At 38.5% G+C, this 27,447-nt stretch overlaps 1 protein-coding gene across 12 annotated transcripts in view; it reads right to left on the bottom strand.

Annotated features, from left to right (window-relative positions):
- Window positions 1-27,447, bottom strand: part of FHIP1A (FHF complex subunit HOOK interacting protein 1A) — a 232,878-nt gene that overhangs the window by 138,272 nt on the left and 67,159 nt on the right. For 8 of the 12 annotated variants that reach the window (XM_072773627.1, XM_072773629.1, XM_072773626.1 and 5 more), the window contains one exon: window positions 27,205-27,328. The gene's annotated coding sequence lies outside the window, so the exon portion shown is untranslated. Of the gene's footprint in view, window positions 1-10,636; window positions 10,683-10,969; window positions 11,048-27,204; window positions 27,329-27,447 lie in introns of all 12 variants that reach the window. The other 4 variants (XM_072773623.1, XM_072773624.1, XM_072773630.1 and 1 more) reach the window with 2 other exon arrangements.

Here is a 27,447-nt window from a genome sequence, read left to right as displayed (position 1 = left end):
AGTGGTTCATTAAGCCAGGTATTATGGTGACTATTCTAAGAAAAAGCAAGACTCTTTCCTCAGATTCTTCCTTAATCAGTGTTAATTGGGATGTTTAAAATAACACGTGATAGAAACCCATCTCAAGTCTGCTTAAAGCCAAACAAAGGACATATAAGCTTATTGAGCCAGGAAGAAATTTTAGATAGCACTGAGAACTGAGGAAAGCAGGAGTCAGGGCTCAGCAGTGTCAGGAAACTCACTACCACACACCTTACCAAATCTCTGCCTATCTCTGTATCTCCTTGCCTAATGGCTTCCTTCCTTTGTGTCTTCCATGTCACCCAGGAAATAAACTCCAGGCTCTCATTTATCCACAAAAGTCCTGGGGAGAACTCTCATTTGCCTGATTAGGTCATATGCCTTTCCCTAAACATCACCGTAGCCTGAAAGTGGTCACAACCTATGAGATGGGGATCTCTAATTGGCCAGGCCTCAGATCATGCTTACTTTTGTGGTGAGGAATGGGAGGCAGGGAATGGAGACAAGAATCAACATGATTGTTATCCTTAGCAAAATCACATAAAGTGGGAAAGAAATCTCCACACGGAAAGGGCTGCTATGACCAAAAGGGCAATGAGAGAAAAACATTCAGGACAACCATAATCATTAGCCGGTGGAGTCTACCAATGACCTCTTCCATGCAAAGATGAGGTAGCCATCTACTCAAGTGTGATTCCCAGACTTCTTACACATCTTAAGAAAGACAGAAACCTGCCACTCACTCAGATGACCATGGAGAAGCATATGAATATATTCTTGATCAATAGCATTGAATAGCTCAACTCTGGATGCTCATTTAAAAAGGAGAATAATCTTGAATTCTCTACTGTTCAGCTCTTATCAAAAGCTTAGTTGTAGGAAGTTAACATTCAGGAAAGACTTCATAAAGGATCTGCTCTTCCTATGTAACCTTTCCAACTGCCACTTTTGCCTTCTGTTGCTGTTGGTAGAATTTAACTTTGTTTGGATATCTACCCTGATTCCACCCGATTCACAGTTAATTCCTCCTTCAGGGTTAAAGTGGGATCAGTTCACTTCTAAGCCAGTCATAACATTCTCTCATGCTCCCTGCTAGGGCTGGTTTAAGGGTAGGCAGGGGACCCACTTCTAGCCAATGAGACATGGGGGGAGTCTGCTATGAAGTTTCTGGGGTAGGCTTCCTTGTTCCTATAAGGAAAACAGAAGAATAGCCAGAACTCTTTCTTCTTTTGGATAATATTGCAACCACCTCACAATCTAGAAAGGGGCAACCCGAAGTCAAACACATTGAAGATGGTGGAAAAGATAGTTCACTGATGGCACTAGAGAGCTGCCAAGTCAACGAGCCCTAAAATCTACCATAGAGATATCTGTTAGGAGGGATAACAAAATTCCTTGCAGTTAAATGGATTTGGAGGTGCAGTGTTCTATATTTGGAGTAACAGATACAGCAAAAATTCTCCTTTATCCAGGATGAAAAAAATTGAGACAGTTAATTGTCAAGAGTTGGTTAAGTGACAAAAATCATAAAAATTACATAAATATTATTTTCATTTAAACATGAATAGACATTCATTCACCAATCTCTCTATATAGGACAGACCAAGGAGTTTTCTTTGTGTACAGGAATTGGCTGATTGGTATTACATACCTTGTTTCTTACATAAACCACCTCCATAATGTGTACTTACATCTTTCCAGTGGGTTTTTTCATGTAAATTAATAAAGGTACTTGCTAAGTAATCTGAATGCAGAATCCACATGGAGTTGCTACAATTTTTTCACAAAAATCTAGTTGTTTCACTTATATAAAATTTAAAAGCAATTTTTGACTTATTCTCATCAAGTTTTTCCAAAGCATTAATATTTGTTTTCTTAGAGATCTCTTTTTGCTTTCATATTTATATAATATTTAAATTAATACATTAAGTCAAATTTGCACAAACATACACACAGCTGGCTCATGGTAAACATTAAATGCAACTAGAGGAAGTACAAGTGCACAGGTCTATCTAAGTAGCCAGCAGGCTGCTACTGTAATTCAGCATGCTGTGGACAGCAGTCACGATGCTTTTCTATTTCCTTAGAAGCTGAATCCTGAAATATGGTGAAGCAAAGGTCAATTAAGAAAACTTGTGAACTTGTGCTTTATTGGGCATACAACTTACAAATATACTCTCCCATTTTGTAGGTTGTCTTTTCACTTTCTCAATAATGTTGTTTAACAAAAAATGTTTCATTTTTATGAAGTCCAATTTATTTTTTCTTTTGCTGCTCATTCTTTTCATGTCAAACCTAAAAATCTACTGCAAAACCCAAGATCATGAAGATTTACCCCATAGCTTCTTCTTGTAGGTTTATAGTTATAACTCTTTAACATTTAAATCCTATTCTTTTGAGTTAATTTCCACAGATTGAGCTCAATATTCATTCTTTTGCATGTGGTTATCCAGTTGTCTCAGTATCATTTGTTGAAGAAACTATTCTTCTCTCATCCCCACTAAATTAATGGTCTTTTGAACTTCGTTGAAAATTAACTGGCCATAGATGATTGGGTTTATTCCTGGATCGTCAAATCTATTCCATTGGTCTAAATGTCTGTCCTGATGCAAGTACCACACTGCTTTGATTACTAGTATTGTAGTAACTTTTTAAATCAGCAAGTATAAGTCCTCAGACTTTGTTCCGTTACAAGATTGTTTAACTAATCAGGGCCTTTTGAAGTTTCACATGAATCTGAGGATTTGCTTTTCTATTTCTAGAGGGGAAAATCCATTTCTACTTTGACAGGTATTGCTTTGAATCTGTAGGTGACTTTGAGGAATATTGTCATTTTAACAATATTAAGTCTTCCAGTCAATAAAAATGGAGGTCTTTCCATTTATTCAGGTCTTAATTTGCTTCAGCAATATTTTATAGTTTCCAGTGTATCAGTCTTTCACCTCCTTAAATTTATTCCTATTTTTTTGCTTTCTTAACTTCCTTTTAGAATTGTTCATTGCTGGTGCAGTAACACAACTGATTTTTTGTGTATTGATCCTATACCCTGTAATTCTGCTGAATGTCTTTGTTAGTTCAAGCAGTTTTTGTGTATGTGTGGTATGCATTCTTTGGGGTTTTCTATATATGGAATGACATCATCTGCAAAAGTAGAAATAGTTTATTTCCTCCTTTCCAATTTAGACACTCTTTATTTTTCTTCCTAGCCTGAATGCTCTGATTAGGACTTCCAGTAAAAATGTTGAATAATAATGGTGAAAGCAGACATCCTTGTCCTGTTCCTGATCTCAGGGAGAAAGCCTTCAGTCCTTTACCACCAAGTATGATGTTAGCTAGGGATTTTTTATAAATGCCTTTGTCATGCCTTTATCATGTTCCCTTCTCCTAGTTTTCTGAGTCTTTTTGTTATGAAATAGTGTTGAATATTGTCAAACACTCTTTCTGCATCTCTAGAGATGATTACGTGGTTTTTTTCCCTTTGTTCTATTAATGTGGTATATTATATTGATTATTTAGTGGTTACGTTGGGGATTACAGTTACTATTCTCAGCTTATAACAAACCTATTTGATTTGATAACTTAGCTTCAATAACATGCATTATATCTATTTCTAGTCCCTTTATGTTGTTATTGTCAAATTACATCTTTATACATTGCACATCTGTTAACATAGGTTTATAATCATTGTTTTAGACATTAGTCCTTTTTTTTTTAAAGATTCATCTATTTATTTATTTATTTATGAGAGAGAGAGAGAGAGAGAGAGAGAGAGGCAGAGACACAGGAGGAGGGAGAAGCAGGCTCCATGCCAGGAGCCCGACACGGGACTAGATCCCAGAACTCCAGGATTGCACCCTGGGCCAAAGGCAGGTGCCAAACCGCTGAGCCACCCAGGGATCCCCAGTCTTTTAAATCATATGGGAAAGACAAAGAGATTACAAACTAAAATTACAATAATACTAGTTTTATATTTACCTATAGTTATCTTTATTTCTTCATATGGTTTCACGTTACCATCTAGTATCCTTTGATTTCAGCCTGAAGTACTCTTAGCATTCCTTGCAGGGCTGGTCTACTAGCAATGAACTCCCTTAGCTGTTGTTTATCTGAGAATCCCTTCATTTCACCCTCATTTTTGAAGGATAGTTTTGCCAAATACAGAACTATTGGATAACGATTTTTTTTCTTTCAACACTTAAAATGTACTCTCCCATGGCCTCTATGGTCTTGGTGAGAAATTGGTTGTTCAGCTTACTGAGTACCCCTTGTTTGTGACTAGTCAATTTTCTCTTGTGGTGTACCAAGTTCTCTCTTTGTCTTTGTCTTCCAACAGTTTGATTATAATGTGTCTAGATGTGGATCTCTTTGGATCTACCCTGCTTGGAGTTTTTTGAGCTTCTTGGATGTATACAATCACACCTTTCATAAATTTTGGAAAGTTTTCAGGCATTTATTTCTTCAAATAATCTTTCTGTCCCTTTCTTTCTCTCTTCTTTTAGGATTCCCAATAATGCATATATTGCTAAGCTTGATGGTGTTCTCTAGGTCCCTGAGGCGCAGTTGCTGCTGCTGCTGGTACGGCTTCACTTTCTGATTCTCAGACTAGAGCCATATCTTCACATTTGCTGATTCTTTCTTCTGTTCAAATCTTCTGCCTGGGATCCCTGGGTGGCACAGTGGTTTGGCGCCTGCCTTTGGCCCAGGGCACGATCCTGGAGACCCGGGATCGAATCCCACGTCGGGCTCCCGGTGCATGGAGCCTGCTTCTCCCTCTGCCTGTGTCTCTGCCTCTCTCTCTCTCTCTCTATCATAAATAAATATTAAAAAAAAAATCTTCTGCCTAATTCTTGTAGTGATTTTTTTCTATTTCAGCTATTGTAACTTTCAGCTCCAGAATATCTATTTCATTCCTTTTTACAATTCCTATCTCTGTATTGGTATTCCCTACTTGGTCATACATCACTCTCCTGATTTCCTTTAGTTATATTTATCTATTTCTTTCCATTCTTCCGCATGTTTAACACAGTTAATGTAAAGCCTTTGCCTAATAAGTCTGTCTGGGCTTCCTTGTGGGTGGTTTCTGTCAATTTTTTTCTTCCTATAAATAGGTCATACTTTGCTGTTTCTTTGTATGTTTTGTAATTTTTTGTTGAGAACTGGACATCCAGTTGAGAACTGGATAAGGGTTTCATATTCAAAAAATGTAAAGAACTCTTAAAACTTGACAAAAGGACAAACAGCCCAATTTGAAAATGGGTAAAGGATCCTGAAGAGATATTTCTTCAAAGTAGATATACAACTGGTCAATTAGCATATGAAAAAGATGTCCAACATCATTGGTTATCAAGGAAACACATATGGGAACCACATCAAGATGCCATTCCACACTCACCAGGATAGTTATAATAAAAAGAATTAAAAAAAAACAGAAAATAATAAGTGCTGTTGAGGATGTGGAGAAATGGAAACCCTCATAAATTCCACTGGGGAAATGTAAAAAGAGATCTGTGTTCCTCAAAGGGTAAAACAGAATTACCATATAACCTAGCAATTGCACTCTTAGGTATAAATCCAAAAGAATTTAAAAAACAGGTACTCAAATACTTGTTCACAAATGCTTACAGCAGCACAATTCACAATAGCTAAAAGGTAAAAACATCCCAAATATCTAGGAACATATGAATGGATAAACAAACTGTGATATGTATATACAATGAAATATTATTGAGCCATAAAAAGGAAAGGAGTACTGACACATCCTATAATTTGAATGTGATTCAAAAACATTATGCTAAATGAAAGCAGCAAGGCACAAAAGGTCATTTGTTGTATGTTTCATTTCATGCAAAATATCCAGAACAGGGATCCCTGGGTGGCGCAGCGGTTTGGCGCCTGCCTTTGGCCCAGGGCGCGATCCTGGAGACCCGGGATCGAATCCCACGTCGGGCTCCCAGTGCATGGAGCCTGCTTCTCCCTCTGCCTGTGTCTCTGCCTCATTCTCTCTCTCTCTCTGTGACTATCACAAATAAATAAAAATTTAAAAAAATTAAAAAAAAATATCCAGAACAGACAGATCCCCCACACACAAAGCAGATCTGTGGTTGCCAGGGAGAGAAGAGGGAATGGGGCTGATTACACAATAGTTATGATGTGTTCTTCTGGGGTGATGAATACTTTTAAACTCTAGGTGGTGGTCCACAACACTGTGAATATTCTAAATGGTAAACTGCATGTTGTGTGAATTTCACCTCAATTTAAAGAAGAAAAAAACTTCTACTGTGTTTAAATTATGGCCCTAAATCAACCCTAAGCATCAGAGCTTCATACTTCAACTTCACTGCTTTAATCACCCAATAGAATCACTTCTACTAAATTGTACTCTGGCATTATGTATTTGGCTTGAACTGAGTAACATTACAAGTACTCGCGGTGTGAAAATCATTATTGTAGCCATTGGAAAAATGTTCATAGGATGCTGGCTTCCCTGTCACACAGTGCCCTCTTCACATGAACCCATAGCATATTTCCACTCAAGCCTCCATTCCTAAAAAGGTTCCTGGATAAATAGTAGGTTTTTAACTTTATAGACACTGTGTCGCTTGACATGATTGCACTAGAGGTATTTAAGGGAACCTGCTCCACTCATATCACCTTCTGACAAATCTCCAGAGTAGGCAGCAAGTCTTTAGATCTTCTCAAGTGTCTGAACCAGGAGAAAAAAAAGAGAAATGAGAAAAAGCAAACACCACCAGCACACTGATGGCAGAAGACTGTGGTGAAGGTCCTCAAACTCCTGTAGCTCAGGCCTGCAAACACTCTGGACCCCCAGCCAACCCGGGTCTCAGAGAGGCTCAGCCCTGGCAGGACACTTGCTCTTAAATCAATGTTGTGTTTCAACTTGTGGCACCCCTTAAGTTGAGCCAGCTGTACCCAGGAAGCTCAGATGTGAATTTATGGTCCATATTCTATAATAGGAGTACTGGTTTATGCACTTCTATGGGCTTCAACTTGTAGTGGTCCCTGACTTTCACCTTCACAATTTTATCTTTCTTTTGTATCCTATTTCTACTAAACACCCATTTTTTTAAGGACAAAGTGGAATATAAATAATAGGAAAATGAGTGTCATGTTACCGATCTGTATGGAAAGTAAGCAATCAAGGAAGAAAGGAAAGAAAGGAGGGAGGGAGGGAAGACAGGAGGGAGGGAGGGAGGAAGGATGGAGCAAATCTATCTGTACATATAACTGCAATCCCCTTCTATGCAGACCCACCATTTGAGTAATAATATTTAAGATAAATTCTTTAACTTTCCTCTTTTTTTTTTTAAGATTTATTTATTTATGATAGACATAGAGAGAGAGTGAGGCAGAGACACAGGCGGAGGGAGAAGCAGGCTCCATGCCGGGAGCCCGACGTGGGACTCGATCCCGGGACTCCAGGATCGCACCCTGGACCAAAGGCAGGTGCCAAACCGCTGAGCCACCCAGGGATCCCCAAATTCTTTAACTTTCCTTATAAGATATCTCATTTTTCAATCCATCATTTGAAATGACAGCACTTATGAGAAACTTTAATCTAAGGTTATCTACTGCCCAGACTGGGGGAAATTACTAATACTTGTAAGAGAACTAGTCTCTGGTATAACTAACTGATTTCTCCATTTTATCATATACTTTTATCCTTATAATGGTTTTATTGTCAGCTACAAATTCATTTTGAAAATAAGCAAAGTTAACCAGACAAAGAAAGAATAATTCAATGGTCATTACTTCTTTCCTTTCTCCCTTTCCAACCCCGCTTCCTGCATCACCATTAGAATTCTGCTCAATGTGTACAACTTTTTAATCAATGGGCACGATCATCTCAAGCTGTATCTTAAGAGATGTACAATAGTGCTGAAGAACAAAAAAAGAACGTGATGAGATTAAACAACACTTCTAGGGATGCTGGGGTAGCTTAGTGGTTGAGCAACTGCCTTTGGCTCAGGTTGTGATCCTGGGATCCTGCAATTCAGTCCCACATCAGGCTCCCTGTAGGGAGTCTGCTTCTCCCTCTATGTCTCTGCCTCTCTCTGTATGTCCCTCATGAATAAATAAATAAAATCTTTAAAAAGAAACAGAGAATCAACAGAGAAAATTAATGAAATCAAAAGCTGGGGGCAGCCCAGGTGGCTCAGCGGTTTAGCACCACCTTCAGCCCAGGGCCTGATCCCGAAGACCCAGGATTGAGTCCCACGTCAGGCTCCCTGCATGGAGCCTGCTTCTCCCTCTGTGTCTCTGCATCTCTCTCTCTCTCTCTCTCTCTCTCTCTCTCTGTCTCTCATGAATAAATAAAATCTTAAAAAGAAAAAAAAGCTGGTTCCTTACTGAATTTCAAAAATTCAGAAACTCTTAGCCAGATTAAGAAAAAAGAGGACACAGATTAGTGACATTAGAATGAAAAAGGGGTCATCACTACTGATCCCAGGACATTGAGGATAATAAAGGAATACTGTGAACTAGGTCCACAGACTGAATAACCTAGATGAAATGGACCAAGATCCTGAAAGACACAATCTAACCAAAACTCAAAGAGAAATAGATTGTCTGAATAGGCCTATATCCATTAAAGAAATTGAATCAATAATCTTCCAAAACAGATACGCCAGGCCCAGATGGGTTCGCTAGTGGATTCTACCAAACATTTAAGGAAGAAATTATATAAATTCTCTATAATCTCTTCCAGAAAATAAAAGTAGAGAATACTTCCTAACTCATTCTAGTATTAAAAACCAGACAAAGACATTACAAGAAAGAAAAACTGTAGACCAGTATCTCTAATGAATAGAGATACAAAAATCCTCAACACAATATTAGCAAATCAAGTTCAACAATCTATAAAAAAGCATGTGGTGCAGAAGGATGAGCAACAAGCTTGGGCTCAGAAGGCCTGGGTATGAGATTCAATCTGCCACATGCTATTTAACATCATTGGGCAAATCACTGAATCATACTTTATCATAATTGACACCTGCCTATCTACTGTATAGTAATAAATCAAATGAGAAAAAAATGTGCACAACCACATCAAATTATATCATTACTCCAAATTAAAAAGCACTAATTGAATGAACAGCAACAATGATACTCCGAATGACAAAGGTCAATGGCAGGAGTTACCAAAATCAGAGCCACAGGTTTGCTCTTGGATCGGCGTCAAATTCACTGTGTTATTCATGGCAATAGACTATAGCTCCCGGCCTAAGCAGGCACCCAGAGGATGCTCAGGCACCTCCAGGACCTTAACAAACTCCCAGAAAAATGACTTAAAGATTCAGATCCTACAGACAGTAGCAGGCACCGCACCTCTCAGGCACCACCTAAGTACTTGACAACACTGCCATCCTATGCTTTTGCAGAAACTGCATTTATCTTCCACTAAGCATTCTGGCAGACTGCTTTACCGGAACCTATTACATAGCCACCAATTTATTTGAAAAAGGGAAGAAACAGATACACACAAAAGAAATTCATTACCCACGGGATATGTCACAGTTAATGGTAATTAATCAAACTTTTTTTTCCCTTCGTGTAGAAAACCAGCCACATAAATAACCATATCGGAGAATCAATGGAGCATCTGTTTCATCCTTTAAAAAAAAAAAAAAAAAACAACTAGCAGAATGCTGCTCAGATTTTCTGATATGCCTAAAGAAAACCATTTTCAGAGACAGGAGATATATTTTCAACTGAAAAAATAAATCTGTAATCTCCTAAATTTGTTTCCTATACCATAATTACATCCTTTTCTATATATGTACAACACCTATTAACACAGGTGTACTTGATTGTAAACACATATTAAAAAAATTTAGGCTAGTGCCATAAGATACAAAGATAAAAGCTCAGGAATTTCCTGCGGTGTTTTAGGAAAGCAAATTTCATTTGCAAATATTTCTGTACATCCAAATAAAATAACTATACTTATAAAAAATGTCTAATCTTCTGAACTCCTATCTCCTGAACAAAATGAAGGAAAAATTACGCCCTCCATGAGTAGCCAATTTATTCTGTCAATGCCCTAAATCTGTGTGTTTTTACTGCCTTTATTACTGGTAGTATCACCCAGATTCAAATTTCACATATTTTGCTATCCCTTCTAAAACTAAACTCCATACAAATCTTCATTCTATGTGCTTCAGAAAATCAATATTTGCACAGAGATACTTATTTAGCCAAGTGCCATTTGAACCAATATCCATAACAAATACCCAGGGGGCAGCCGCAGTACTTTTCAGTACCTCAGCAACTTTGGTCCGCTAAAGATACCTTAAACACAAAAGCTATACATTACTATATCTATGGTGAGTAACTTATTTGAAAAATATACAATTTAACACTACCAACTGATTCATTTAAGTTTCTCTGATTTAAGGTATTTCAAAGAAGAATGCTTAGACTTTTCTTTCTAAACATATTTTCCTTTGAATTCCCTGAAAATGTATTTGACTGGATGAGGTCATTAATTCCAAGATCACAATAAATACTACTAATAATAGCTCTAAGGCTTCAATAGCACGTACAATGTGGCCTGCACAGTTTTAAGTACCTTACATATAAACTAATAAAGGCATACCTCAGGAACGTTGTGGGTTCAGTTCCAAACCACTGCATTCAAGTTTCTGTCACAATAAAGCGAGTCAAATGAACTTTTTGGTTTCCCAGTGCATATAAAAGTTATGTTTACAATATACTGTAGTATTTTAAGTGTGCAATAGCATTACATCTAAAAGAATCAATGCGCATATCTTAATTTAAAAATACTTTATTACTAAAAAATGCTAACCATCATCTGAGCTTCCAGTGGGTCATCATCACTGATCACAGATCATTGTAACAAATAATGAGAAAGTCTGAAATACTGTGAGAATTACAAAATGGGACACAGAGATATGAAGTGACCAAATACCTTTGGAAAAATGGTGCTGACAGACTTGCTTGCTGGCAAGACTGCCACAAACCTTCAATTTGTAAATAACACAGTTACCTGTGAAGAGCAATAAAATGAAACACAATTAAACGAGCTATGTCTGAATAGTCCTTAGAACAACCCTGCAGGATAGGCATACTATTATTATTCTCCCTATCTCACAGCCAAGGAAACTGAGGCAGGGAGAGATGAAGTGACTTGCACCAGGTGACAAGGAGCAGAGCCGATTCAACCCAGGCAGGCTGTCTCCAAAGTCAGTATTCTTCAGGTTAGATTACACAGCATTTCTTCGGATAGATTAGCAGATTTAATTTTTTTAATAGGTAGATTTTATGTGAAGAGAATAACTGATCTTGATCTAGTCCAGGGGGAAAAAGGAGATTTTTCTACATCTATTAACAACAAATAAAAATGAGGAGGTTCCATCTCACGATTTACCTGATGATTGCCTTCTTTTACTGAGTTGCTAGCACATCAAAATGGTCCTCGTGGGGCCCAGAAAAAATAAAGAGTGGCACAAAGTCCACGAGGATGCTAATCAGCAATCTCTATATGCTTCCCTCTTCTCTCTGCACAAATTTTAAAGGTTACCCGTGTCCTCCTGGACATCTTCTCTGTTGGCAATTACAAGTCATTAAAACAGTCTCTGATAATGTCCTGATAGTATCCATAAAGTCTCTACATAAAGATTCTTCCAGACAATAGCTAAAGACCTATAAACAGTAGCAGGGTCTGCTCTGTGACTTCCAATCATCAAAATGAAAGATTTCCAGAAGAAAATGGGGAGAGGGAATTAGAATCTGGGTGGAGAATGGAGGGAAATGCATGCATTTCTAATTGGCATGCATCAGGGCTTTGTGGCCATTTTATAACTACACTTACTTTATGAAGTCATATATCAAAACCCAGTCAGGAATAACATGGTCAAGGAAAATGAGGTTGTTAAAGAAAATCAAAGATGTAGAATAATCTGAACCATCAGCTGGACGGGTTTCATTCAGCTGGCTGGACTTGTACTGGGCAGAATTGGCTTCATGCAGAAAAGAGAGAAGTTCAAATCAGTAGGTAAGCCACAGGACCCAGGATTTCTACCCAGAGAAGGCAGCAAAGCCACAGGACCCAGGATTTCTACCCAGAGAAGGCAGCAAAGCCACATGGATAGAACAGGTGCCAGGACTCCAGTTCTTAAGGAATAAACAAGCAAAAGAAAACAGGGACTGGGACTCATATATACAGAAAAAGTCAAGTTACAGTCTTTCACTTTCCCTTGCCTTGCACTCACCAAAGGAGGTTAGAAATCTTCATAACTTCTGCCCCAATACAGAAACACATCTTCAGACCCTCTGTGCACTGTTGTTCTCTTCATCTACACTTCTCAATGAGAACCAGGAAGGATATAATAATCACTTCTACTTACTGCTTAATAGTTTTCTAAACTTGTTTTAACGAGTTCATATATTTGCTTTTTAACATTTTACTTTGAGTTGAAGATTACAAGGTTTTATCTTTTCATGAAGATTCCAATGTGTAGAAAAATATTGAAGACAAAGAGAAGTAAATAGTGAAATCCCCCTAGACCGAGTCAACCTTATTTCATTCTCAAGGATACTCAAGGAATAGAGCCAAGGCCAAACAGCATGGCCATGCCTATCCAGACTGCCCTCTTCTTTGCTGGAAATGAGGTTGGGGTAAAATATCTTTACAACTGGACTCTTCCAAGTCCTGAAGCAACTATTCCCTAAATTCTGGTAGGTCCTTCCTCCCTATAAAACAGGAATCCCACGGAAAAAGGGGCTTGCTGCAATCATTCTGCAGAGGTGGTCTCTAAATTCATATATATATACCAAACACTACGGTAGCCCAGGGTTTCCAAACCTCAAAACTACTGATATTGTTAAAGAGAAAATATTCTGACACATGGCAAACCAGTAAGGAAGGTTTTACTCAGGACTATGACAAAAGGTTTCAGGGTTATAGAAATAGGAGAGAGAAATCAGGGCAGCCCCGATGGCTTAGCGGTTTAGCGCCACCTTCGGCCCAGGGCGTGACCCTGGAGGCCTGGGATCCAGTCCCATGTCAGGCTCCCTGCATAGAGCCTGCTTCTCCCTCTGCTTATGTTTCGGCCTCTCTCTCTCTCTCTCTCTCTCTCTCTCTCTCTCTTTCTTTCTAATAAATAAATAAAATCTTTAAAAAAAAAAAGGGAAAGAGAAATCAGGGTCAACCCCAAATTCAGAAAAGACAAGTGGGAATTTCTATCAACCCACAAGCAGAGTGAGGGATTCAGCAGACGGGAAATTACTAAGACAATATATCAAGGATGGAGGATTCTAACTAAACTGATCTAACAGGATTCTTTCTTGCTGAACACAGATCAGAGTGATTAGATATCAGGGGTGGGGGGTATGGAATTTGATCAGGAATCAGGGGTGATCAGATATTAAGGACGGGGGAATTTTCACTAAACTGACTCAGCAGAATTCTTGCCAAAAATGACTTAGGCAGGCCAAAAACAGGCTTGGAGCCAAGCAAAGTGGAGACCTAGTCAACAAGAAGGCTCAGAGGAGCCTAACTAAAGTTTAGGCAAGAAGAGTATCTTTGTCAACATTTTGGATCAGTCAATCCTTTGTCTTGAGGGACCATTCTGTGCATTGTAGGATGTTTAGCAACATCTCTGGCCTCTACTCACTAATTGCCAATAGCATCCACACCCCCCATAGTTGTGACCACCAAAAATGTCTTAGGACATTGCCAAATGTCCCCTGGTGGCAAAACTGCCTCTGGTTGAAACTACTGCTTTAGACCAAAGGTTGGCTGTTTATATTAAATATAAATATTTTAGGCCCTATAGGATACATACACAGTTGATTCTTGAACTACATGGGTCAACTTATATGTGGCTTTCTTTTCCAATAAATATAGCACTATGACTGTATTTTCTCTTCCTTATTGTTTTCTTAATAACAGTTTCTTTTCTCTTACTTTAAGAACACAGTATATAATACATATACAAAATGTGTGCTAATCATCTGTTTATGTTATCAGTAAGGCTTCTGGTCAATAGGAGGCTATTAGTAGTTAAAGTTTCAGGGAGTCAAAAGTTACCCATGGGTTAGAAAATCCTGAGCAGAGAGATCTGTGCCCCTAACCGCCTACACTGTTCATGGGTCAACTGTATGCTTTTTATACAAAATCCTGTTTTCATGTGTTTTTTTGAAGAGAGAAAGAGTGTGCATGATGGGGTGGGGGAGCGCAGGTATAGAGGGAGAGAGAGAATCTTAAGCAGGCTCCATGCCCAGCACAGAACCCGAATGGGGGTTCAGTCTCACATGCCTGAGATCCTGATCTGAGCTGAAATCAAGAGTTGGACACTTAATCGACTGAGCCACCCAGGCATCCCCTCTTTTTTTTTTTTTCCAACCATTTAAAAATGCATAAACTATTCTCAGCAGGTAGATTATTTAAAAAAACAAAACGAAAAACAGGTAGCAGGCCAGATTTGGTCCATGGGCCACTGTTTGCCAAACTCTACTTTAACTATTACCTTTTCAAATACATATAGGTAGTATTATATTTAATAAAATATCTATTTAAAAGTATGAATATAAAATAATTAACATTATTTTCTCAACTGAGGGAAAGAGAATTAGGAGCAAAATCTTTAGCAGTCCACAGACTGTTTTTACATTAGAAAATTATGCTCATTTTCAACAGTCTGTAGAAAGCCATCCAAAAAACATTCCCACAAATCTGCTCTTTCCCCACCAAACATAATCTATTCCTAGGTCCCCAAATCCCCAACTACATAGTGTTGATTTGGAGGTTTGTTCTTGTTGTTTTTTAACTGACACTACTTTGATTTGCATTTAACATGGGTTTTTTTGTTTGTTTGTTTGTTTTTGGTATTTAACATGTTTTTCATACACCCTCTTCTTATCTAACATTCTGGAATGCACCTCTAAAATTAATTTATTCCTTGCTACAGAGTCTGTGAATATGAAAGAGGTCACTGGGACACCTTATTTGCTTACGGGTCACTCACATGAACCCATATGTTCCACAATCCTCTCATTTTTGCCTCTAGAAACAAACATATACTCATATATTAATAGAATTGCCCTGGAAATCATGACAAGTTCAAAAGGACCCTAGGACTACACACAAGTTATACTCTAATCCAGCTACTAAATGTGAGAATTTAAGTTTTGTGGCACTTTTGTTTTTAACAACTACAACAATGCCACAGGGGAAAATAAAAAGACCCAGCAACTTCTGTTTTCTCAATTTACTAGTTTTCATTAAGATCTAAATTATTAGGAAAAATAGAGAAAGGATCTCTAAACAAATTTAGAGGGGGTGCCTGGATGGCTCAGTCATTTAAGCATCTCCCTGTGGCTCAGGTCATTGTCTCAGGGCCCTGGTATTGAGTCCTGAGTTGGGCTTCCTATTTGGCAGGATGCCTGCTTCTCCCTCTCCCCTGGCCTGCTAATGCTCCCTCTCACTATCTCTCTCTTTCTCTCTCATAAATAAATAAATAAATAAATAAATAAATAAATAATCAATCTAGCTAGCTAGCTATCTAGCTATCTTTAAAAAATAAAATACATTTAGAAAAACATGTCTAATATGTAAACCACAAACTCTGTAGTATACATCTGCCATTGTTTACTCTTCTTTGATTAAAACATCAATATACAACTTCACCTTTGATGCTGTGACCCTAAATAGCAAAGCAGCAGTTGATCATCAAGAGAAGACATATTCTTTATATTCAACTGAATTCCTTTTTAAAATCATAAAAACAAGATGTTGTCATTGCAAAGAAAGTATAAGAAATATAAAGATAGTAAAAGTCACTGAAGGCACAAGAGATAAACTATTTTTAAAGCTTTAATGTCTTTCCTTCTAGTCTTTTTCCTATTCTTTCTAATAATTTCATATATTTTACAAAATCAGAAGCATAAGTATTTATGTACACATTTGGCAAAAGAATTGGCAACAAATATCAACAAATGAAAGATCTATATCTTTAAACTCTTCTGTTCATTCTTCTATAAATCTACAAGAAATCTCTCAGAAATCTATTACAAATGTCCTAAGTCTTTCATCAAAGAGTATTTCCTTTTTTTTTTTCAAAGAGTATTTCTAATAGTGAAAAATTAAAACAAGCTGTATTCAAAAATAAGAGAAGGATTAAATATAAATGGAACATCCTTGAAGTGGAATGAAGGACAACTGTTAAAATTGGATTTTTTAAAAAGATTTTATTTATTTATTCATGAGAGAGGCAGAGACATAGGCAGAAGGAGAAGCAGGCTCCCCACAGAAAGCCCAATGCGAAACTCAATACCACAACCCCGGGATCACAACCTGAGCCAAAGGCAGATGCTCAACCACTGAGCCACCCAGACATCCCAAACCAGACTTTTTTAAAAATGAACTTAATGACTTGGGATCAAATCGTGATTCCTGCTCTTTCCCTTTAATATTATATCCTGAGAATTTTCCCACATCATTAATTTATCAAAATTACCCAATTTATAGAATTTAGATTATAGATTAATAGAAAAGTGAAGCAAAGGAGATTAAAGATAGAAATTCCTTCCTTCTTAATATCCCTTGCCAAATCTTTTGCTTAAATATTCTTCTCCCAACAAAAAATAGGGACACATCTCAAAGAGACTTTAAAAGACATTCTCAAGTCATTAAGTGCAAATACCCAGAAAAAGTAATAGTTCAGATGTTACATGTGAGTTAAATCTCACAAAGTATCTCAAAAGATTGCTAATTCTCTTTCCTCATTTTTAAAAAAAATTTTGTTTGAGAGAGACAGCGAGAGCGAGAGAGCGCACACTTGCAGGGGAGGGGCAAGGGGAATGGACAGAGGAGGAGGGAGAGGGACAAGCAGACTCTGTGCTGAGTGAGGAGCCCCAGCCAGAGCTCAATCTCACAACCCTGAGATCATGACCTGAGCCAAAAAGAGAGTCCAATGCTTGACCAATTGAGCCACCCAGGTGCCCCTTTCTCTTTCTCTGCTTTCTTATTAACAGAATCCAAATTTTACAGCAAGTAATCAAGATCTGAGGCAAAAACTCTATCTCCTAGCCTCCCTTGCAGCCAAAGGTGATACTGTGATACCATCCGACCAATGAGTATAAGGGTAAATCCATGGAAGGCCTTTCAGGAAAGCCCCTAAAGGAGGTGGGGGCAAGAGGCAGACTGCTGGCAAGCTCCCTCTTGCATTTTGACCTTTCCCTTCTTTCCTAGAATGAGGACCTACAGATGGCTAGACTTCTGATACCCACCTGGAGATGGCAACATGGGGGCAAGGATCACACCCAGGAGAGTGAAACAAAAAGACAGAAGGACCTAAGTCTCTGATAATCAAGAAACTACTCTACTAAGCCTGGACAGCCTACTGCTGGACTTACCTTATGTAGAAGAAAAATAACCCCCTAATTTGTTTGAGTCACTAATGCTGGTAGTTACTTATAGGTGAACATAACCCTAACTGATATATCAACTTCTAGAGTTATTTTTAAAAAGGTAAGCAGATGGAACTGGCAGGAATCAATTAGCTCATTTAAATACTTGTTTACTCTTGCCCACAATCAATACCTACTGAAGAACTACGCTGTGAAAAGGAAACACAGAAGTAAAAAATGTGTCTTACAGTCTAAAAGGAGCAACTGAACAGACAATTAAAACACCGTCTGATGAACCACATGGTAGGGAAGGAATGGTATGCTACAGGAGCAGATAAGAAGTATTTAACTCAAACTGTTGAATGGTGAAAGAGATCAGAGGTGGCTTTCCAAATGATCTGTAATTTAAGCTGAGACTTGAAAATGGAAATGGTAGTGTCAGCCAAGCAAATGGAACACTGAGGGAAGAGTATTCCAGGTACAGCGAAGAGCATATACAAAGGCCCAGAGGAGAAAGAGGGAACATGCCATAATGTGGGGAGTATCAACAATTTACTAGGCTAGAGCACAGAACTGGAGTGGGAGTGAGGAAAACACTCTTCCTAGGAACCACCAAAATTACAGATGCCAACTCTTTCTGTGCCAGACTAGACTCCGAGGGTTTTTTTTATTGTTCTTTTATTGCTATAAATAGAAATTAAGGACCAAGAGAGGCAAAAACAAAGACATCGTTTATCTTTTATTTTCTAACTCTCCAAATGTCAAGCACCATCCAGATATTACCTGCACCTTTCAAACTCTCTGCCCTATGGTGAGATTCTTCAAATGTTTAAGGATTCTTCAAATTTCTTAGAACTGCTGGGGCTTACTCAACAGCAAAGTGGAATAATAGAGGATTCACCCAACACTAGCTGAATGATCACGGAGGGGTTAGGCTGGTGAGTGCAGGAGTGTCAGAATCAGATTTACTACAAGGAAGAATAATACGCTGGCAACAATATAAAGAAATGGATGGGAAGACGACACAGGTTACAATAGCAGGGGTGAGAGATGATGGAGGCCAGGACCAGAATACCTACAATAGAAAACAGAGAAGTGGATGTGTGCTTTTGAGAGAGATTTAATAGGTGGGCTTTAAGAGGACTGAGCCGACATGCTGGGGGAAAGAGGGTGCGGTTGGGCTACTGGCAGAGGACAATGACCAAGACTACATACTCTGGGACTCCATCCCCACCAATTAGCAGTTCTGGGACCTTGGGGAAGTTACTTAAATGCCGAGTGCTTCGGTATCAAGGGAATAACAGTAGAATCTATCTCAAAGGATTTTGTGAGAGTTACATAAAAGTTCTTAGAACAATGTAGGGAATGCTGGATAAATGGTAGCTACATAAAGGATGATGATGATGACGCCATTCACCAAGACAGGGAATATGAGGGGAGGCACAGATTTCGAGGGAGTAGAAAGAAGAGTTCCATTTCAGATACTTTCACCTGATCTGCCTGTGGGACATCCAGGAGGCCACTGATTGTATGGGCTAAAGCTCAGAGGGGGTACTCTGGAAAGGGAGGTATTAAGGGGACACTTGAGCAAGGCCTGGCAAGCACAGAGATGACGGCCTTGAGGGGAGAGCATGTAGGTAAGATGAGGAGGAAAGGAAAGCACCTGCACAGTCCCTAGGGAACACCAACATTCAGGGGATAAAGGAAAAAAGACTGAGAAGGAGCAGCCACTAAGCCAAGAGGAAGAGTCACAAAAAATAATTCTAATAAGGTTGTACCATGGGCCGCCTGGGTGGCTCGGTCAGTTAAGCATCTGCCTTCAACTCAAGTCATGATCCCAGAGGCCTGGGATCCAGCCCTGTGTCAGGCTCCCTGCTGGGTGGGGAGTCTGTGTCTCCCTCTCCCTCAGCCCCTCCCCCCCCTCATGTTCTGTCTGTCTCTCTCTCTCAAATAAATAACCTAAAAAAAAAAAAAAAAGGGTCGTACATAAAAATTGAAGAAACAAAAGTATGAATGACACTCAAAGGAAGAAAAAATTTTTCCTCTACCCTTCTAGATTCTTTTGGCTGGTCTAGTAATAAATTGACATAAGACTGATTAACAGGAGAAAAACAAATTTCATTAAATACATTCAGAAGCCCCATAAAACATGTGACCCACAGGCAGTTGAGTATTTGAGGCTTCTATACCATTCTGAGCTAAGGAGAAGGGGGCAGGGGTCTGAGACTTCAAAGGGGAGAAAGATAATTTATAGAAAGATGGGAAGAGCTAATATTTGGTAAACAAATGTTTTCCATGCTATGCAAAGAAAGTGGGACACAAAAAGAAACTTGATCTCCAGACCTTCCCCACAGCTTACCACACGTAGACCATATTCCTTGTAGTTATCTCTGGTGACAGTTCTCTTCCTGGACCAAGCCCTTTATATAAATTCTTTTAGGCAGCTTAGGGGGGAGTCTTCTTGGGCCTTGACTGAATCCAGGTCAAAGTAACCCATATGCCAAAGTGGCACATTTTAGGGAAGCTTGATCTGAACTCCTTCAAAAATCAGAAGAGGGAGGGCAACCCAGATGGCTCAGCAGTTTAGGGCCGCCTTCAGCCCAGGGCATGATCCTGGAGACAGAGGATCGAGCCCCACATCAGGCTCCCTGCATGGAGCCTGCTTCTCCCTCTGCCTGTGTCTCTGCCTCTTTCTCTCTCTCTCTCTCTCTCTGTGTCTCTCATGAATAAATATTTTTTTAAAAAAGGATTTTTCAGCAAGAGAATATTAAAAAAAAATCAGAAGAGGGAAGTGTATCACACCTACGGAATAAACTCAGAGATTAGAAATAAGGAGTAGGAACAAAAAGATCTGAATAAATAACAGTATTGCCTGAGAGCCAGTGTTTAGAGTTTATGAATTATTTTTATAAATTATCTAAAAGAACCACATAATAAAGTCTCCAAGTCTACAAGAGTCAGAAAGCTCTTTCAGTGGGCAAACTGCCTATCCTATGAGAATAAGCCTCAGAAAAATCTCCTATAGTAATCTAAGTAAACAAGAAAGAATAAGGCTTTTCAAGGAAGGAAGTCAGAACATAGTGGCTTCAGTGAAAAATAATCCAAACTGCATTTTGCAAATAAAGTTCTGGCCAGGGCATCCGGGTGCCTCAGCAGGTTAAACCTCTGCCTTCAGCTCAGGGTCCTGGGATCATGCCCCGGGTGATCATCAGGCTCCCTGATCAACAGGGAGTCTGCTTCTTCCTGTCCCTCTGACCCTCTGCCCTCTCATGCTCACATACCCAATTTCTGTCAAATAAATAAAAACTTAAAAAAAAAAAAAAAAGTTCTGGCTCCCAAGCCTTCAGTTATTGAACCCCCCCCAAAAAAGCCATTTTAAATCTTATTACTTTGGGACTTGAAGGAAACTCAGAGACATCCACTGGTTCAGATCATAGATATAAGAACTTGCTAAAAAGCAGATAGTGGAGTCATCTAAGATCTGAATCAGAATGTCAGGGTATGAGGTTAGAAAAAATTTACCGGTTTTTGAAATTTTTAAAATAAGCTCACCAGATAATTCATGTGCACACTAATATTCAAGAACCCTTAACCCGGGGATCCCTGGGTGGCTCAGTGGTTTGGCGCCTGCCTTTGGCCCAGGGCGTGATCCTGGAGTCCCAGGATCGAGTCCCACGTCGGGCTCCCAGCATGGAGCCTGCTTCTCTCTCTCTCTCTCTCTCTCTCTCTCTATCATAAATAAATAAATAAATAAATAAATAAATAAATAAATAAATAAATAAATAAATAAATAAATAAATAAATCAATCTTAAAAAAAAAAATAAAGAACCTTTAACCCTTGATTTATCTGATCAGGAAACCAAGGGCTAAAGAATATGAATGACTTGGACAATAGTACATAGCTAATGAGAGTGTCTACAGCAATTCTCAAAATTTAATATGCATCAGAATCATCTGAGGATTTTGTTAAATATAAATATCTGAGCTCTATCTTCAGAGTTTCTGATTCAACCCAAGAATTTACATTTCTAACAAGTGACCAGGTGAAGCTGCTGCTGTTCATCTGGGGACCACATGTCAACAACTTCTGGTCTGCACTAGAGTCATTAGAGACTTGTCTCTGTGTACATCAATTCACTGCAGCCCTGTACCCTTAAAGACCAAGTAAATGTAATGTGTTTCAGGAACGATGTTGAAATGAAATAGAAAACATGACCAAATATAAATTACATACATTTGTTCTAAACCATTCTGGTAAACTACAAGACACATACAGAGCTGGGAAAGATCCAAACTAAGCTAGAATGAAATTACAAGGGTCATGGAACATGTGAAGAAATAAAAAATATCTGAATAAATAAAATTTCTAAATTCACAAAGAAGGTAAAGGTAGATCATGATTTTTAAATCTATAAATTAAGAAAAGGTACATGCAAAATAAACACATTTCAGAATGATAACATTAGATAGGTGGTTTGATTATCTGACTATAAGTCATCTTAGGTATCTCTTTGTTTTGGTTACTCAGGAAATCTAGTCCCAAACCAGTTTTGAGGCTAGATTTTTTTTTTTTAATTCAAAACCACTTTTGAAAATGGTTTCCCACTGGTCCCACACAAAGCCATGGGAGCCACAGAGAAACATTCTTCAGTCATTGCCCCAATCCTGCATGACTCAGTTATCCGGTGTTACATCAGAAAGATAGCATTCTAGTGCTGCTCTACCTGCTACTCTTTTCTCATGTAGATAAGTCTTAACCCTGAAATACTATATTCAAATATGTAATTCTCTCAACAGCTCAGGATATCTATAATTGCCTCTATCTACCTGCTATTTGTCTCGCCGCCGTTCTGAGAACACATTCAAAATCCAAATTCCAGATGAATTCCAACGACAGCATCTCCTCAGGACCATCAGACACATTTTATATCATATTGTCTCCAACTCCTTTCAAACTCATTTCATTTGTGGTACTTGCTGTGCTACCTTTAGCATCTGCTATCATTTCCTCCGAAGAAGGTAATACACCTACACCTAAGTGTCCTTTTATTAGCCATGTGACTCCTACACCCACCTAGCTGCTCCTTCTACTTTCTAAGTACTCTGGCCCAGGCTTTCCTCTCAGTCCCATATATTTGCTTTTATATTCTTCCCACTTGGCGCCCAATACCCTCCTCACCTCCCAAAAATAACCTCACTGCTAAGGATACAATATCCGGGTTTTGACCTTTTCAAAACCAGCGTAAATATCATTCTGTCAACACATATACTGCTTTTTACAGCTAAGAGGCATAAACAGGTTCCAAATAACTTCCGCTACACAGACAGGTGAATGGTTTGAGCTGGTTAAAGGTTTTTCCCAGGATTCAGTACTGATTATTCTTTACCACGAAAAAGTTGATGCTGTTCATTATCTTGAAACCAAAGCTCCCTAAAACATGAGAAGATCCCTCATTGGCCAGAGTTAATTGGGAAAAACTCTGTAATAGGTCACATACACATACACACCCATACCTAAAAAACAAAACTCAGGAGTTTACAGTAATCAAAGCCCAAATATAAGAAGTCACCGCCTACCAACTAACAAGCAAAATTTAAACACAGGCTCTATGCCAACCTGTATTTATTAAATCTCAGTCTGAAGTGGGTTTCAAATCTATGCAGTACCCTTTTGTTTCTCAAATGTCTTCTTAATTACAGAGGACTTTCTGGGAATTCCTATATAGATACAACGCAGCCATTTATAATCTTCTGCTTTTCTTTTCCTTAACCTCCTTAAACTGTCTTTAAAAGTATAAACTTTGGGGTGCCTGGTGGCTCAGATGGTTAAAGTCTGCTTTTGGCTCAGGTCATGATCTTGAGGTCCTGGGATTGAGCCCAGCATTGGACTCCCTGCTCAGTGGGGAGTCTGCTTCTCCCTCTCCCTTTGCCCTTCCCCCTGCTTATATTCTCTCTTGCTCTACTCTCTTTCTCAAAGAAATAAAACCTTTAAAATTAATTTATTGATTAATTAAAAGTATAAACTTTGCTGGGGCACCTGGGTGGCTCAGTCAGTTAAATGGCTGCCTTCACTCTGGTCGTGATCTCAGGGTCCTGGGATTGAGCCCCGAGTAGACTCCCTGCTTAACAGGAAATCTGCTTCTGTCTCTTACCCCACTCATGCTCACTCTCGCTCTCAAATAAATAGATAAAATCTTTTTTTAAAAAAAAAAGTATAGGGATCCCTGGGTGGCGCAGCGGTTTGGCGCCTGCCTTTGGCCCAGGGCGCAATCCTGGAGACCCAGGATCGAGTCCCACGTCGGGCTCCCAGTGCCTGGAGCCTGCTTCTCCCTCTGCCTGTGTCTCTGCCTCTCTCTCTCTCTCTCTCTGTGTGACTATCATAAATAAATTTAAAAAAAGTATAAACTTTACTTCAACAAATAGTGTTGGGAAAATCAGATACATGCAAAGGAATGAAGTTAGACCCTTACTTTACACCATATACAAAAATTAACTCAAAATGGATCAAAGACCTAAAATAACAGCTAAAGCTATAAAACTCTTAGAAGAAAACACAGGGAGGAGGAAAGCTTCATGACATTGATTTGCAGAGGCAACAAAAGTGAAAATAGACATACTGAACTACAACAGAATTTAAAACTTCTGTGCATCAAAGGACAGACTGAGGGATGCTCAGGTGGCTAAGTGGTTGAGTGTCTGCCTTCGGCTCAGGTTGTGGTCCTGAGGTCCTGGGATCGAGTCCCACATCGGGCTCCCCACAGGGAGCCTGCTTCTCCCTCTGCCTGTGTCTGTGCCTCTCTCACTGTGTCTCTCATGAATAAACAGATAAAATCTTAAAAAAAAAAAAAAAAGAGTGAAAAGGCAGCCCACAGAATGGGAAAAAATATGTGTAAGTCATATATTGTATAAAGGGTTAATATCAGAATATGTTTTTAAAAAACTATAACTCAACAACAAAAAGACAAATGACTCGATTAAAAAAGGGACAAAAGACATGACTAAATATTCCTCCAAAAACGATACACATATGGCCAACAAGCATATGAAAGATCTTTAACATCACTAATCATTAGGGAAATGAAAATCAAAACCACAAGATCCCACCTTAAACCCATCAGGATGACTGCTATCAAAAACAACCAAACAAAACAACAACCCAGTGTAGGTGAAGATGTAAAGAAACTAGAACTGTGGGAATGTAAAATGATGTAGTTGCTGTGAAAAACAGGGCTTCAAAAAATCAAAAATGGAATTACCATTTGATTCTGCAATTCTACCTCTAGATATAGACAGCCAAAATAACTGAAATCAGGGACTCATACATATTTATACACCATGTACACAGCAACATTATTCGCAATAGCCAAAAAGTTGAAGCTACTCAGGACACCTGGGTGGTTCCACGGCTGCACAATTGCCTTTGGCTCAGGTCATGATCCCGGGGTCCAGGAATCAAGTCCCGCATTGGGCTCCCCAGAGGGAGCCTGCTTCTCTCCCTCTGCCTAGGTCTCTGCCTCTTTCTCCGTGTCTCTCATGAATAAATAAATAAAATCTTAAAAAAAAAAAAAAGTTGAAGCAACCCAAAAGTCCATCAACTGATGAACGGATAAACAAAATGTGGTATACTCAGCCTTAAGAAATAAGGAAGTTCTGACACATGCTACAACACGGTGAATGTTATTCTAAATGAAATAAGCCAGTAACAAAAAGACAACTGCGGCTGATGGAAGGGGTAAATGGGGAGTTACTGTTCAGTATAGTGTCAGTTTTGCAAGATGAAAACATTCTGGAGATCAGCTGTACAACAACGTGAACATACTTAACAATACTGAACTATGTACTTAAAAATGGTAAAAACAGTAAATTTTATGTTGTGCATTTTAACACAGTTTTTAAGTATAAACTTAATGGAAGACTTCATGCCAATAAATTAAATATTTTAAGAAACAATCCTCTCAAGGTAATAGCCTTTACTTAGAAATCTACAGTCACGTTTTTATTTTACATAAAGTGCATTATCTCTCAATATCAACATGCACAGAATAGTTGTGTGTATCTTTTAAAGTAAAGGAATAATCTGTACACTTGAAAATAACTAAAAAATGACACTTTATACACAAGGCTCGCATTCCCTAAAATTAATGAATTTATAGGAACCATTACTAAAGAATATCCATGGTAATGAAAATAACTTCATATCAAAGGCTACTATTTCATTTCATGTTAATACTCCCTTTCATTTGAGGGGTTCAAAGAGCTTCACAAAATCTCAGGACACTACAAAGTATTTTTTCTGTTTGAATCACAAATTACACAGCAACACTTTCCACATGATGTTTCCTGAAAAATGCTGGGTTGAGGCCCAGTCAGTTGGGCATCCAACTCTTGATTTCAGCTCAGGTCATGATCTCAGGATTGTAAGATCAAGCCCCGGGTCAAGCCCTGCAACAGGTTCCACACTCAGCGGGGAGTGTGCTTGGGATTTTCTCTCTCCCTCTCTTTCTTCTTCGAGACACCACTGTCTCGAGCACTCTCTCTCTAAAACAAAAAATAAATAAATCTTTAAAAAAAGAAGAAAGGAAAATGCTGGGCTGGATGCCAAGTGAGTGTAGCATAGATTCCAGGGACCCCTGATGCCCACCCACTCCTCTTAACCATCCACATTTGAGTAAGAGAGCTAAAGTACAACTTATTAGCAAATTTGAACAGCAGGTATTTCATAAAATTTAGTATTTGGCATTTAGATGTCAAAAACAGATTTATCCATTTGCATCTAAGGAAAAAAAATATATCCGTTTTGAATTTAGACATAAAGTTCAAAGTACAGTTTTATTCAATTACATTCTCAATTTGATCTAATAATAAGCAACTTGAGAATATAGTCCTGTGTTGTTTTATTCAAAGCAAAAATCAAGGAAATAACTATGCAACACCTTTACATAAAAAAATACAAAGATGAGATGAGATAGAAGTATGATTTTACTACATTGAGAGTGTCAGTCATTGATGGTACTTGTAAAATGCAGATTCCCAAACCTTCTTCTCCATACAGTTCTGATTCTGACCCATTAGATTGGGGCCTAATAATTTGAATTTTAATGTCCATCTTTAACAAGCACTCTAATAACACTTGAAGTAATAGCGCAAAACACACCACCAGTAAGATGCAAATTACAATGGCTCAGAGATATGCCTTATAAGGAAGTTTAGATCTCATCTTATTTAACCTCATCAGTACAGGAGCCCTTTCTACAGTGATGACAGACTGACTGATTTTAATAAGAAAGAGTGCCAACATTTACATAGCCAAATAAATAGCACATGCTTCTCTCTGTAAGCTCCAAACCCTATTGCCTATTTTAACAATACTACCATTGTTTGAAACCTAGAGTCATCTCTTTTTAGAATTAACTTTCAATACAGCGTATAAGCCTTCAAATACACAAATTACAGAAAGGAAAATGGTTTTCATTGTATTATTGCACCTTCTGCTTTTTAATCAATATTAGAGCCCCCAAATTCATCACCCTACCTCTAAAGGAGTTTAGACTACTTCCCAAATATACCCACCTCCAGGGTTGAGATATGCCAGAAAATGAGACCAGAGGATCAAGATGTTGTTCCAAAAAATAAACAAATAAATTTTAATGTTTTGAGCAGAGGACAGCTTCTTAGATAAACTACTTTGAACAAAATAATGTTCACTTGGACATGTGAGTTCAAGTAGGCTTTTTTTTTAAAGCATGTTATTGAATATCACTAAACTCATCTCAATAGTATTAAGACCTTACCCGTGATTGCTCTCTTCAGTAGCCTACTGCTGGGCTGTATTTGCTCACTTCACTGTATCAGAGGAACAGAAAAGATTTCTCCAACTCTTGGCACTGCTGGAAACTCCCAGAAGACTTTCAAAATCTATAGAAAGGAATAAAAAATGTCCTGCAATCATTAATAAATTACAAAACCCAGATTAAGATTCTCTAGTTTTCCCCCTCCCTTTCACCACCATTTGTAGTACACTGAAGTGGATTCTC

This window comes from Canis lupus, chromosome 13 (genome assembly GCF_048164855.1).
Source record: "Canis lupus baileyi chromosome 13, mCanLup2.hap1, whole genome shotgun sequence".
Lineage (NCBI taxonomy): Eukaryota > Metazoa > Chordata > Mammalia > Carnivora > Canidae > Canis > Canis lupus.
The sequence above is the reverse complement of the archived record's forward strand: the minus strand, read 5'-3'. Positions and strand labels throughout refer to the sequence as shown.